General features: G+C 38.9%; 1 long non-coding RNA gene and 3 other non-coding genes across 4 annotated transcripts; 3 read left to right on the top strand and 1 right to left on the bottom strand.

Annotated features, from left to right (window-relative positions):
* Positions 1–71: 71 nt before the first annotated feature.
* On the bottom strand, positions 72–190 carry LOC147302585 (5S ribosomal RNA). Its single transcript, XR_015127462.1, has one exon. It is a non-coding gene; the product is annotated as a 5S ribosomal RNA (ribosomal RNA).
* A 319-nt stretch (positions 191–509) lies between these two features.
* Positions 510–628, top strand: LOC147302584 (5S ribosomal RNA). Its single transcript, XR_015127413.1, has one exon. It is a non-coding gene; the product is annotated as a 5S ribosomal RNA (ribosomal RNA).
* A 2115-nt stretch (positions 629–2743) lies between these two features.
* Positions 2744–2826, top strand: trnal-uaa (transfer RNA leucine (anticodon UAA)). Its single transcript has one exon. It is a non-coding gene; the product is annotated as a tRNA-Leu (tRNA).
* Positions 2827–6766: 3940 nt separating this feature from the next.
* Positions 6767–12316, top strand: LOC147302582 (uncharacterized). Its single transcript, XR_015127373.1, has 3 exons — positions 6767–6902; positions 11073–11130; positions 11325–12316. It is a non-coding gene; the product is annotated as an uncharacterized LOC147302582 (long non-coding RNA).
* The last annotated feature ends 154 nt before the right edge of the window (positions 12317–12470 follow it).

Here is a 12470-nt window from a genome sequence, read left to right as displayed (position 1 = left end):
TTAACTTCTCATGCCTCTTAGCACAAGCAGGAGCAGAAGCGCCCTCTGCAGTTTGTGTGTGGAAGTGCAAAAGCTTACAGCACCTGGTATTCCCAGGCGGTCTCCCATCCAAGTACTGACCAGGCCCGACCCTGCTTAGCTTCCGAGATCAGACGAGATCGGGCGTGTTCAGGGTGGTATGGCCGTAAGCGAAAGCTTTGCTATATAAAGGGCATTTTATAAGTGGCAAGTGTCTCACAGTTTGATATATATTATTGTGCCAAGCTTTATATGTTACAGCGAAAGCATGCAGCTATTCGTTGTTAACTGCAGCTTCAACACTGAGCTGCAGAAATACTTTTCCCACAGTAACATCTCCATAATAACATATGTTAGATTATTATAGAACCGTGTGTTTTGTAATTCTAACATTTTTGTCATTTGGAGACTTTAACTTCTATATAGAAGAGAAAACGTGTGCATGTGTCATCACAGCATGTTTAAAAAGGCTGTTTCTGTGCTCTTCTTTCCCTTGCGGCCATACCACCCTGAACACGCCCGATCTCGTCTGATCTCGGAAGCTAAGCAGGGTCGGGCCTGGTCAGTACTTGGATGGGAGACCGCCTGGGAATACCAGGTGCTGTAAGCTTTTGCACTTCCACACACAAACTGCAGAGGGCGCTACTGTTTAGTAAGAAACTTCATGACCTCTCTTCTAATTTTTTGCTTGTGTACCGTTAAAAAATTAAAACAACAATCATCTCTGCAGCTTATTGGAGACACCTTTGTGATTCTGTTGTAGAGCAGAGCAGAGGCAGACATTTGATACACCCGGGGCTTAGCCCTAAAGGGTAGTATGCATCTGGGATTTGGGGGGGGGGGGGTTAGAAATGACTGAAAGATTAATTGGCTCTGTTTTGAGTTCATATTCATATAGGGAAAAATATATCACATGTGCAGGACACCTTAAAGTAGTTTTTTAATTAAGCAGCAAGGCAGAACAAAGTCGGGGCTGTATCAAGACACAGGGCCTAAACCCCAATTCAACCAGACCCAGAACTGATCCGGAATTAAAACAGGACTACAACAGTTCAAAAGCAGGACTACTTAGGATTTAACCAAGACAGAACCAGAATCAGAACTAGATGATAGTAGCACTAAAAATCATCATAGACCTGCACTACACTTATTTTTTAATTCTACCAAAGTACAATATTTAGATTGAGAAAAGTTTAGATAATTATTTAGCCTTGTTGTGCAAACAAGCCTGCAAAACTTAATAAATATAGAATTTGAAAAATAACAAACCTAAAAAGAAACACTAGGTACGAGATACATGAGGACCTATGATACGCTGATACTTTTGGTAAACAACCATTTGACTAACATGTGTGTCTCACCTGCTCTTGTTCATCTCTGCTCTGTCCTCTCTCTCTCCCTCTTTGTGCTGACAATCAAGCCAAACACCAACATCATCAAATATACAGTTGAAACCAGATATTTACAAACTCTTCAGATAAAAACAAAAACACTTTTTTAATTGTAACATCAAATCAGACTAAATGTTTATTTTTTATGTTGATAAATATAAAAAAACATATTTGTTAACTTTAAGAGTAAAGAGAGAAACTGTCTGTATTTCTTAATTGTAAATGGCACCAAATTGTATTCAAACTGAGCCACACTTATGGAGGTCCACAATTCTTTTCCAGGTGTTTTGGTTGATCTCTTGATTTTCCCATGTCACAGAAACAGGCTCTGTGTTTTGCCTTATATGCATCCACAGGTGTGCCACCAACCTATCAGAAGCTTCTTCAGCTCAGAATGGAATCGTCTGGAGTTTTCTTATTAATTAACAATAAACTTAGTGTATATGTGCTCCTAAATTTGGTGAAAGTGATAAAAAAGAGACAGCTCTCTCTCTTTAACTAATTCAAAATATATTTCAATATTTATTTATGCAAAACAAGTTTACTCTAAATTGATGTTGTACAGTAAAAAAATGTTCTTGTGTTTTCCATAAAGTGTATGTAAATATCTGGTTTCAACTGTGAATATACTGCTGTGTATTGAAATTCCTTTTGTTTTGCATAGAAATATACTGAACAACATACAAAGCATAATATATAAAATAACATCTACCAGAGTTTTTCTTTGAAAGAAGCTCCTTATGTCCAGTCTTGTATATCAGTGCATAACTGAAACCGATTTATTTAGCCGTGGAGGGAAACAACTGAAAATATGAAATAAACACACATGTAAGCTGAGACTCTCTAAAGAAACAGCATTGTTGTTGTTCGGCTTTTCATTTCACCTTTTGTTGATTCACTTGAAGAGCAAGTAACATAATATGGGTCAAGTGATCAGTTTGATATCAATCTTTTGTGATGCACCGTCATATTTGTACAGTACGAATGATTTTCTTTGGAACCTGGTCAAACTTCAGTTCTCTGTCTGCCTCCCTGCGCTTCTCCAACAGCGCACTCGTAGGCAGCAGCTCCCCCCGCCCCCTCGCTCAGTGCCTGAGCTCGGATCATACCAATATTAAGGGGGATTTACTCACAGTCGTAAATTCCCACAGTGTACACTATGTGCTTCGAATATTGTGAGTGTTTTTTGTGTTATACAGTTGTCAGCCAGGCATCGAACTATGAAAAAATTACAGTCCAAAAGACCCCGGGCTTCTGAAAAACAACCCGGGCTTAAGCCCAGTAAGAGTAATGATGTTGGACTATATGTCTGTTATGCAACTCAGCTCAGTCGGACCAGGATGGCCGAGTGGTGAAGGTGTTGGACTTAAAATCCAATGGACATTTGTCCATGTGGGTTCAAACCCCACTCCTGGTAGAGAAATCAACCTACTAAACTGACATCTTACAAGGTGTCAAAGGTCGGGGTGACGAGATGGGGTTTCACTGTCAGCGATAGTGCACACAACATAGCCTCATGCATATTCACCTGATAAAGGTATCGCACATAATCAAGTAGTATTGCCTTATTGTCCACATCTGTACTCATCAACCTGCAAAACGTACCACGGCCATGTATTAATTCTCTCCAACAACTGTGTCTCAATATCCTCTGCTATTTCCTCGATGCAACGAGTGACGGTGCCAACAGAGGCACCTGTGCTATCGTTTCAGCCGCCATCTCTCCGAAAAGTTCACAGCAAATGTCTTTAGTGGCAGGAAGGATCGATTCTTCACCAATAGTGAATGACTTTTTAGCCTTAGCAATACGGTTAGCCACCAAGTATGATGCTCTCAGTGCACTTGTATTTGTTGTTGTGGAGGCCCTCAGTAATGGCTTCTGTCCCTGTTGTTCCCGCTTTTTTTCTTTTAGACTAGTCCAAAGGCTTGTTTTTTAATGTCGGGTGCTTGGTCTCCAAGTGACGAAGCAGTTTTGAAGGCTTCATTGCCTCATTGGAGAGCTGGTCTCCGCATATATTATGCAGAGCGGGCTTGGTGCATGGGAATCACTTGTCGCAATATAGCCATATTTCAAGTAGGTCTTTTGGTATTGTCTGTTAAATGCAGCTTTCTTTTTCTTAGTAGTTGTCATTTTGTGATCTCGTAACCAATGCCCACTGCCATCAAAGTCGAGAATTAGTTAATGGGCATCATGTGACTAGTGGAAGCCAGATCCTTTTATTTAGCAAAATTGGGGTTATTAGTTAAATGTTATTGTTGAGGGGCACAGACAGCACATGTACACAGATTAAAAAATAGTAATGCCTCAAGAACAGGGCTCTTGGGACGTCCAAGAGGAAAGGGGCAAATGCTCAAGCCCCCTCCGTTATGGCAAAAACGTTTAGACGTTTAGAAAAGTCTTAGAAATGAATCGCATGCCAAAATGAAAACAAAAAAATTGGATGACATTAAAAACAAAAGAAACAAGAGACAGGGCGCTGAATAAGAACTTGTCAGCTTGTGAGTCTTGTAACTGGTGATGCTCCAAATGTTAAAAAATAAATATATAAAAACCAACAAACACCAAAAAGTGACATTTATTATATGCTTATTCTGTGATCAGATAAAAATTTTTTTATTAGAAGCAAGCTGGATCTAAGAGATTATTTCTACACAGCATCCTACAGTCAGTACAATTAATATGTCGGTATTGGTGGGATGAATATAAAATTCCCTCATCAGAAGGAAATAATAGTTTTATGTTATTTCATGTAACATGTGAAGAAATACAGGTTGATCACATGTTAAAAAATGTATATACTTATTGCTAAGACAGACTCAAATAAAAACGTATAATGAAGAAGACGTTTCCAGCGACGTTTAGTTAGCGCTGATGCTAAATGTTGCTCTTTTGTTATCTCAGAAATGTATATTTGTGGGTACAGAAGTAGAGCGCATGGGGATTTTTCCTATAGTTGCATTATTGGATTCAAAGGTCATTTCATCACCACAATAGTGCACAGGTAACTTTCCTTCACATTTGACCACAACTATTCTGTTAGTGAGAAGTGTGCCTTTATACTGACACTTGGGTTTCCTGGCTCCATTGTTCTTTAGGTCACATCTAACAATGCGAAACTTTGCTACACTCTTTGTCGTGCCATTCGTCTGATCATATCTTCCTTGACCGTTACAAATGGCTTTGACCTGTTTGTAATCACTGAGGATGAATGTGTTAACATCCTTACATTTGTTTCGATCAGCATATATTTTCTTTTTTTTCATTTCTGTATCACATTTTTTCACGCTCATCTTGGCATCTACATGCTGTCGTCTAAACTTTTCATAATTTGTTTCATTCAGTTGCTTCTCAATTCGGTTGGGTTGAAGATTGGCTGGTTTTGAGAGGAAGAGAAATGCTGAGTGTAACCCACAGAACATCATCCCCACTGTCAAGCACAGAAGTGGAAACATTATACTGTGGGGCTGTTTTTCTGCCAAGGATACAAGACGACTTCACCACACTGAGGCGGCCAGTAGATGGAGCCATGTACTGCAAAATCTTGGACAAGAACCACTTTCTCTCAGGCAAAAGACTGAAGATGTGTCATCGATGGGTCTTCCAGCATGACAATGGCCTAAAACATACCACTGATGCAACAAAGGTGTGGCTAAAGAAGAAGCACAAGGACATGGAGTGGAGCTAAGGCAGTCTCCAAACCTCAGTCCTGAAGAAAATCTGTGGAGGGAGCTGAAGCTTAAAGTTACCAAACAGCAGCAAAGAAATCTAAAGAATTTAGAGAGTTTGTGGAAGGAGGAGTGGAAAAAAATCCCTCCTGAGATGTGAGCAAACCCAGTGACCAACTACAAGAAACATATTACCGCAGTGCTGGGCAATAAGGGTTTCTCCACCAAGTACTAAGTTGTGTTTGAGATCAAATACTTACTTCACTCAGTGACATATAAATCAATTCATTTATTTTAGCAAATATATTTTTTATTCAATTTTGGTTGATATTCTGTCTCATTACATCAAAATGAAAATACTTAAAAAAATTAGAGACTGATTTTTTTTTTTTTTTTTTTTTTTTTTTAAATGACATCAGAAACAGCAGTATGCGACATTACGTGATGGCAGAGCTTCAGTTCATCCTTTGTCATTTTTTTTTTTTTTTTTTTTTTTTTTTAATAAATAGGACAGGGGGAATGAATGAGAGAGAGAGGGGGAGAGAAAGAAAGAAAACCCAAGGGGAGAAGAGACGGTGAGAAGGGGGGAAGAGAGACAAAAAAAAACAAAAAAAAAAAACAAAAAAAAAAAAACAAAAAACTCCTGGGTCACCTGTATGGAGAAAAAACAAACAAACAAACAAACAAACAAACAAACAAACAAACAAACAAACAAACAGAGGAGACAGCAAACAACAAAGAGCAACATAATAATAGAGAAAACAAAGCACCATCACAATAAACTAGCTAGTCATAGATATCAGTATTTACTAAGTAATAAACGATATTGTGCAGCACGCAAGATAGACAGTGCACAGTGTGCTTTGAGGCAGCAGCCAAGAAAGCTTTAGTCCGCGTCTGTGAATACCCATGTGTGCATACCTGTGTGGATCAGCATGCTTGCATTCCAAAGGTTTCTCCATGTAATGATCTGCTAGGGAGTGTGGGGGGGCCACAGCCCCGTCCTCCAGGGTGTGAAGCGGGTATGGAGGAGATCAAAACTCCAGATATCCAGAGGCCCCCAGAACACAAGAGACCATGGAAGACCAACAGAGGGGCAGCCGCGCCACTGATTATTTAATATAAGTGAACAAACTTACAAACTCAGCAGGGGATCAAATGATTATTTCCCCCCAGATAATAGCTTATTTTTATGACCAGCTTTTTTCTTTTTTGTCTTTTTGAAAAGCTGCTGGCCAACAAAGTTTTATTCATAGATGTTTTTTGCATTAGATAAATTTGCAAACTGAACTCCACGCTTCCAGAACCTCTCAGTTTCTTTGGCAGAGTTTACTTTTCATTTTTAATGGCTTGTTGTTTTTTTTATTGACTTATATAGAAACCCACACAAGTTTAACTTTAAAAACAACTTATGTAACAAAAAAATGAACCAACTTAATGGATCAACATAAATAAAAGGATAATTTCAGTGTTTTTCATCTATTCTTTATGGAGTTTTTCCAAAAGATTTTCAAACGTTCAGATCTGTCTTTTATTTTCTTGTTTTAACATTATACATGGTGAACTAAAAACCCTGGAACATGGTTTGAAACATTGAAGGCAGCATGTTTCGCTTTTTGGCAGCTTTTATTTTGAAACTGCAACACTAAGCAGTACTTCTCCACACCTGTGGTGCACGCGCTGCGCAGACCCCGTCGGGCATGCGCGGCAGAGGAGGGGGCTGACTTGAGCAGAAAGCGCGGAGAGACAAGTCGAAAGGAAAAGACAGACGATCTCTGATAAAGCAAAGCAGACAGAAAGAATTTACCTGAGCTCTCTGCTGGACAGGTAATTACCGCAGTTTGGTTTAATATTTTGTTTTAAACAGTGTAACTACGAAGCGAACATAAATACAGGTGATATATTTTCATACAGTTATGTTCCAGTCGGGTTAATGTTTGTGTGTCCTCACCGTAAAGACTGCAGGTTATTGGAAAGTGCCTGAAAATATGTCTGCAAAGCACCCCTCAGTTGAAATATTAATTTTGGCTCGCTATCTACTCTAGAAAATAATTTGCGCGTCTACGTCGCCATTTACGGTTCAATGTGTGGCCGTAAGCAAGGAATTCCTGGTGCTTGAGGGTCATCTAGTAAACGCCAACCATCATTTAAAAATAACCAAAAACAGCTGTCGTTACTTTAATGTAGTCTTTTAAATCATTAAATGATAAAATAAAGAAAATCAAAATCAATATAACAGCTTCAAAAAATTCAACATCTAAACCAGTCATTTTTTTCTTCAGTAAATATTTTGAAACTTATCAGAGGCACTGGAGGACATGTTGAACAATAATATTGTGTACGTTTTTTAGAGTATTACTGGATATTTTTAAAACAGGCAATTTTAATCATTTACTTACATATGGTAATGTAAATACATGAGGTGTATCTAAAGACAACTTCTCTACTTGCATCCACACATTGAACCTTACAGAGGGAAACGGTCATTGCACTCAGTCATGACAACATTCTTGTTAAATGTAATTATTATATTAGAAAGTTATGAAACTTTTAAGCAAACATTTCCAACTGAGGACACTTACCGTATTTTTTGCTTTACTGATCAGTGGTTGGTTGATTAACCTGCAGGAGTTCAGGCACGAGTCAGTCGTCTGGAACAGCAGGTGGTGAAGATGTCTTCAGTAAATGAAATGCTCTAAAGGGGAATTAAAATTGAACATTATTTGAACATAAATAAAAAAAGATAGGCCTCTGCCTGTGCATGCACATTTCTTATTCACGATATTCATGGTCACAGAACCCAGATGATGCATGTTTTAAAGCCCATATCTGGTTAGTGAATGTGAGTATAAGTGTGGCAGGAGATCGAGTTATTCAAAATAAGCCTGTTGTCTATAAAAGATTTTAAATATACAAATAAAAAGTTCTTACCAAACGAGGAGTCAAGATGAGCAGAGACCAGGTCTAGTGCAGCTCAGCTGTTAGTAAATTCTACCTGAGCAGGTTGGAGCTCATTTGTGTCACAGACAAGTAAAACTTTGGGGGCTTCAGCTTTTAAACATTTCAGCAGCCCCACCTTAAATTAACTAGCATCAGTGTCTACATCACCAGCCCACCAGTTAGCACTGCTCTGTTTGTGGTTCAGAACATGCTGCAAACATGATGTGAGGACCAGTGACCACAGCTGCAGATGCAGGTAGTCTCTCATAGCTCGCGTTACAACAATTGCAGCTATTTTTTTTTTTTCAATTCAATAAACCACATGTTTTAAAAATAAGTAAATAAAAAAATATTGACATTTGTGAAAAAAGTGCAGAAACTGCCTTTTGGCTTAGTTTTTGTTAAGGCAAGGCAAGGCAAGTTTATTTGTATAGCACAATTCAACAACAAGGTGATTCAAAGTGCTTTACAGAGACATTAGAAACAAGAACAAATAAAAAGCATGATTTAAAATTGATTAAAACAAGCAAATAAACTAACTAACTAATTAACAAACAAACAAAACAGTATATAAAATCAAAACAGTATATAAAATCAGAACAGTAGATAAAATCAGTAGTTAAATGTAAGTTTTGAAATTTAAGCTTAAAGTGTGGATTTGGTGCTTTATTCAAATGCAGCTGAGAACAGGTGAGTCTTCAACCTGGATTTAAATAAACTGAGTGTTTCAGCTGATCTGAGGCTTTCTGGGAGTTTGTTCCAGATATAAGGAGCATAAAAGCTGAATGCAGCTTCTCCGTGTCTGGTTCTGACTCTGGGAACTGATAAAAGACCGGATCCAGATGACCTGAGGGATCTGGATGGTTCATACTGGGTCAGGAGGTCATTGATGTATTTTGGTCCTAAACCATTCAGAGCTTTATAGGCCAGCATCAGAACTTTAAAGTCTATCCTCTGACGGACAGGCAGCCAGTGTAAGGACCTCAGAGCTGGACTGATGTGGTCCACTTTTTTGGTCTTAGTGAGGACTCGAGCAGCAGAGTTCTGAATGAGCTGTAGTTGTCTGACTGATTTTTTTAGGTAGACCTGTAAAGATGCTGTTACAGTAATCAAGCCTACTAAAGATGAATGCATGGACTAGTTTTTCCAGGTCCTGTTGAGACATCAGATCTTTTATCCTTGATATATTCTTGAGGTGATAGTAAGCTGACTTTGTTATTGTCTTAATGTGTTTTTCTAAGTTTAGGTCTGCATCCATCACTACACCCAAATTTCTCGCCTGGTTTGTGGTTTTTAGATGTATAGATTGAAGTTCTCTGGTGACCTGTAATCGTTTTTCTTTGGCGCCAAAGACTATTACCTCAGTTTTGTTTAGCTGGAGAAAATTGTGGCACAACCAGTCATTGATTTCCTCAATGCATTTACCAAGAGCCTGTACAGGGCCTCGGTCTCCTGGTGACATTGTGATATATATTTGTGTGTCATCTGCATAGCTGGGATAGTTTATTTTGTTGTTGTTTATAATCTGTGCCAGTGGGAGCATGTAGATGTTAAACAGAAGGGGTCCCAAGATGGAACCTTGGGGAACTCCACATGTGATACTTGTCTGCTCAGATGTGAAGTTACCTATTGATACAAAGTATTTCCTGTTTTCTACGTATGTTTTGAACCAGTTTAGTACAGTTCCTGAAAGACCTGTCCAGTTCTCCAGTCGTTTGAGTAATATGTTGTGGTCAACTGTATCAAATGCTGCACTGAGATCCAGTAAAACTAGGACTGACATTTTTCCACTGTCTGTATTCAGACATATGTCATTAAACACTTTGGTCAGAGCGGTTTCAGTGCTGTGGTTCTGTCTAAAACCTGACTGGAAGGCATCGTAGCAATTATTCTGTTTTAAGAAGTAACTGAGCTGTTGAGAAACTGCTTTTTCAATGATCTTACTTAAAAACGGGAGATTTGAGATCGGCCTGTAGTTGTTCATTTGTGTCTTGTCAAGATTGTCCTTTTTCAGTATAGGTTTGATTACAGCAGTTTTTAGTGATTCTGGAAACACACCTGATAATAAAGAAAAGTTGACGATCTGTAACAGGTCTGACTCTAAAGTCTTTGAGACCTTTTTGAAAAAACTTGTTGGCAGGACATCTAAACAGCAGGAGGAGGAGTTCAGTTTACCTAAGATGTCCTCCAGGTCTTTGCTGTTAATAGGTTGAAACTGTTTCATGGTGTTTAAACAGTTTTTTGGTGGACACAGTACATATCCTGGATCTGCTGTTGATGTACCAATTGCTTGTCTAATTTTTTGGATTTTTTCAGTGAAGAATTTGGCAAAGTCATTGCAGGCCATGGTCGAATGAAGTTCAGCTGCCACTGACACAGGAGGGTTTGTTAGCCTGTCAACTGTAGAAAATAAGACCCGAGCATTATGGCTGTTTTTAGTGATGATGTCAGAGAAGTAGGACCTCCTTGCATTCCTCAGTTGTAAATTATAATTGTGAAGTTTCTCTTTATAAATGTCATAATGAACCTGGAGGTTTGTTTTTCTCCATCTGCGCTCAGCTTTCCTACACTCTCTTTTTTCTTTTTTCACCAGTGTGGAGTTTCTCCATGGAGACTTTTTCCTTCCAGAGATAACCTTCACCTTAATGGGAGCAATAGTGTCCATTACATTTAACATGTTAGCATTGAAGCTATTGACGCGCTCATTGACTGAACCTTTGGACAGGTCAGGTGTTAATGGGAAGACCTGGTTAAAAATTGCACTACTGTGTTCAGTTATACACCGTTTTGTGATCACTGTTGTTGATATATTTGTGTGGGCTGAGATTTTACTTTCAAAGAAAACACAGTAATGATCAGACAGGCCCACATCAGACACAGTAACCTTTGAAATGCTCAGGCCTTAAGTAAATAATGGCACGGTGTAATATATCACGTGTTGTTATTCCCCTGATGTTGTATACACCTAATTTTAAAGTGGGCACTAAGACTCTATTGTAGAGTCTGACAGCAGCTGGAAAGATATCTGAAATTTCTCCTCGCACACTGTTGTTGCAGCAGCGTGTCACTGTAGGAGCTGCTCAGTGCTGCTAGGATGACCTGCATGTGGTGGGAGGTGGGTTTTTGTTTTATTTTTAATATCCTGTCCTATCTGCCAGCTTTTGCAATCAGAATTGTGACCTGAATGCATTGTGGTGCAGAGCACATTTTGCTTTTGCAAGATCAGCTACTTAGAATCTCTATAGGCTCCTCTTGTTCATGTGACTATGTTATCTGTTTATTTATTCATTTCTATTTGTGTTATTTCAGTTATTACACTGGTATAGTATGACTATGTCACCTGCAGCCTCCAGCAGTACCAGTTACCTGAGACCACACATCTCAGCGACGTGTGCGTGCCCATCCCAGCAGGGGAAAGAGGGAAGCCCCAGCTGTCCTAGCAGAACACACCATAAAAGATGATTGATGTCACCCCAGAGTCATAGACGGTCTTCAGAAACTCCAAAACAATTGAATCTAGGCTTCTAGGTGTCCATCAGGTGTGATGTCAGAGCCACCAGCCTGCAGCTGTTGTTCATTTACATCTGCCTAATTTATCATTTATCCTCAGCACAATTTTCAGTTCCCTTGCCTGAAACTGGATAACATGTAAAGTCTAAATTCAAACAAAGGTTGGGGAAACCTGCACTGAGCCGAGACAGAAGAAGTCTGAAGTCGAACTCGGATGAGTGACAGAGCGTTCCTGCTACTGAAAACTCTACGTCCAGATGAACAAAATGAACTTTTCGGGGCAGGTCCCCAGATGTTTTCTCTTCTCAGAATCCTCTTCACAGATCGTATCTCTTTTATCTGACATACAGTCATGTGGAAAAGAGTGTTTTCATGGGAATCTATAGAGTACTCTGAAAAACTAAGCACTGTACATGAGTGAGTAGCTTGCAGAGCCACCTTTTAGCAGCAGTAGCGTCACCAAATTGTTTCTATATGACTCTTAGTCTCCATTCGCCTGACGTTTCTTTACATCGTTTTGTCAGTTCATTGAGGTTTGTGGTATTGTTTATGTAAAGCCCTCTTAATTTCCCAGCACTGTTTTTCAGGTTGAGGTGTGGACTGTGACCTGGTCATTGCAACACCTTGATTCTGTTGTAGCTCTGCTGATGTGCTTGGGATCTTTGTCCTGCTGCATTACCAAAACTCAGTTTTGACTGTAGACTACTTGGTATACAAGGGAATTCATGGAAAACTCAATGACTGCAAGGGCCCAGGTTCTGTAGCTGCAAGACAAGCTCAAATCATCACCCCTTCACCACCGTGATATATATATATATATATATATATATATAGAGAGAGAGATATAGAGATATATATATAGAGAGAGAGATATAGAGATATAGATATATGGATATATATAGATAGATATATAGATATATATAGAGATATATATATATATAGATA

This window comes from Aulonocara sp. 'chitande type north' Nkhata Bay, linkage group LG23, assembly GCF_057382095.1.
Source record: "Aulonocara sp. 'chitande type north' Nkhata Bay isolate Kocher_YH1m ecotype deep benthic linkage group LG23, A_spYH_male_GT1.1, whole genome shotgun sequence".
In the NCBI taxonomy this organism is placed as follows: domain Eukaryota; kingdom Metazoa; phylum Chordata; class Actinopteri; order Cichliformes; family Cichlidae; genus Aulonocara; species Aulonocara sp. 'chitande type north' Nkhata Bay.
This window is presented reverse-complemented; position numbering and strand designations above follow the sequence as displayed.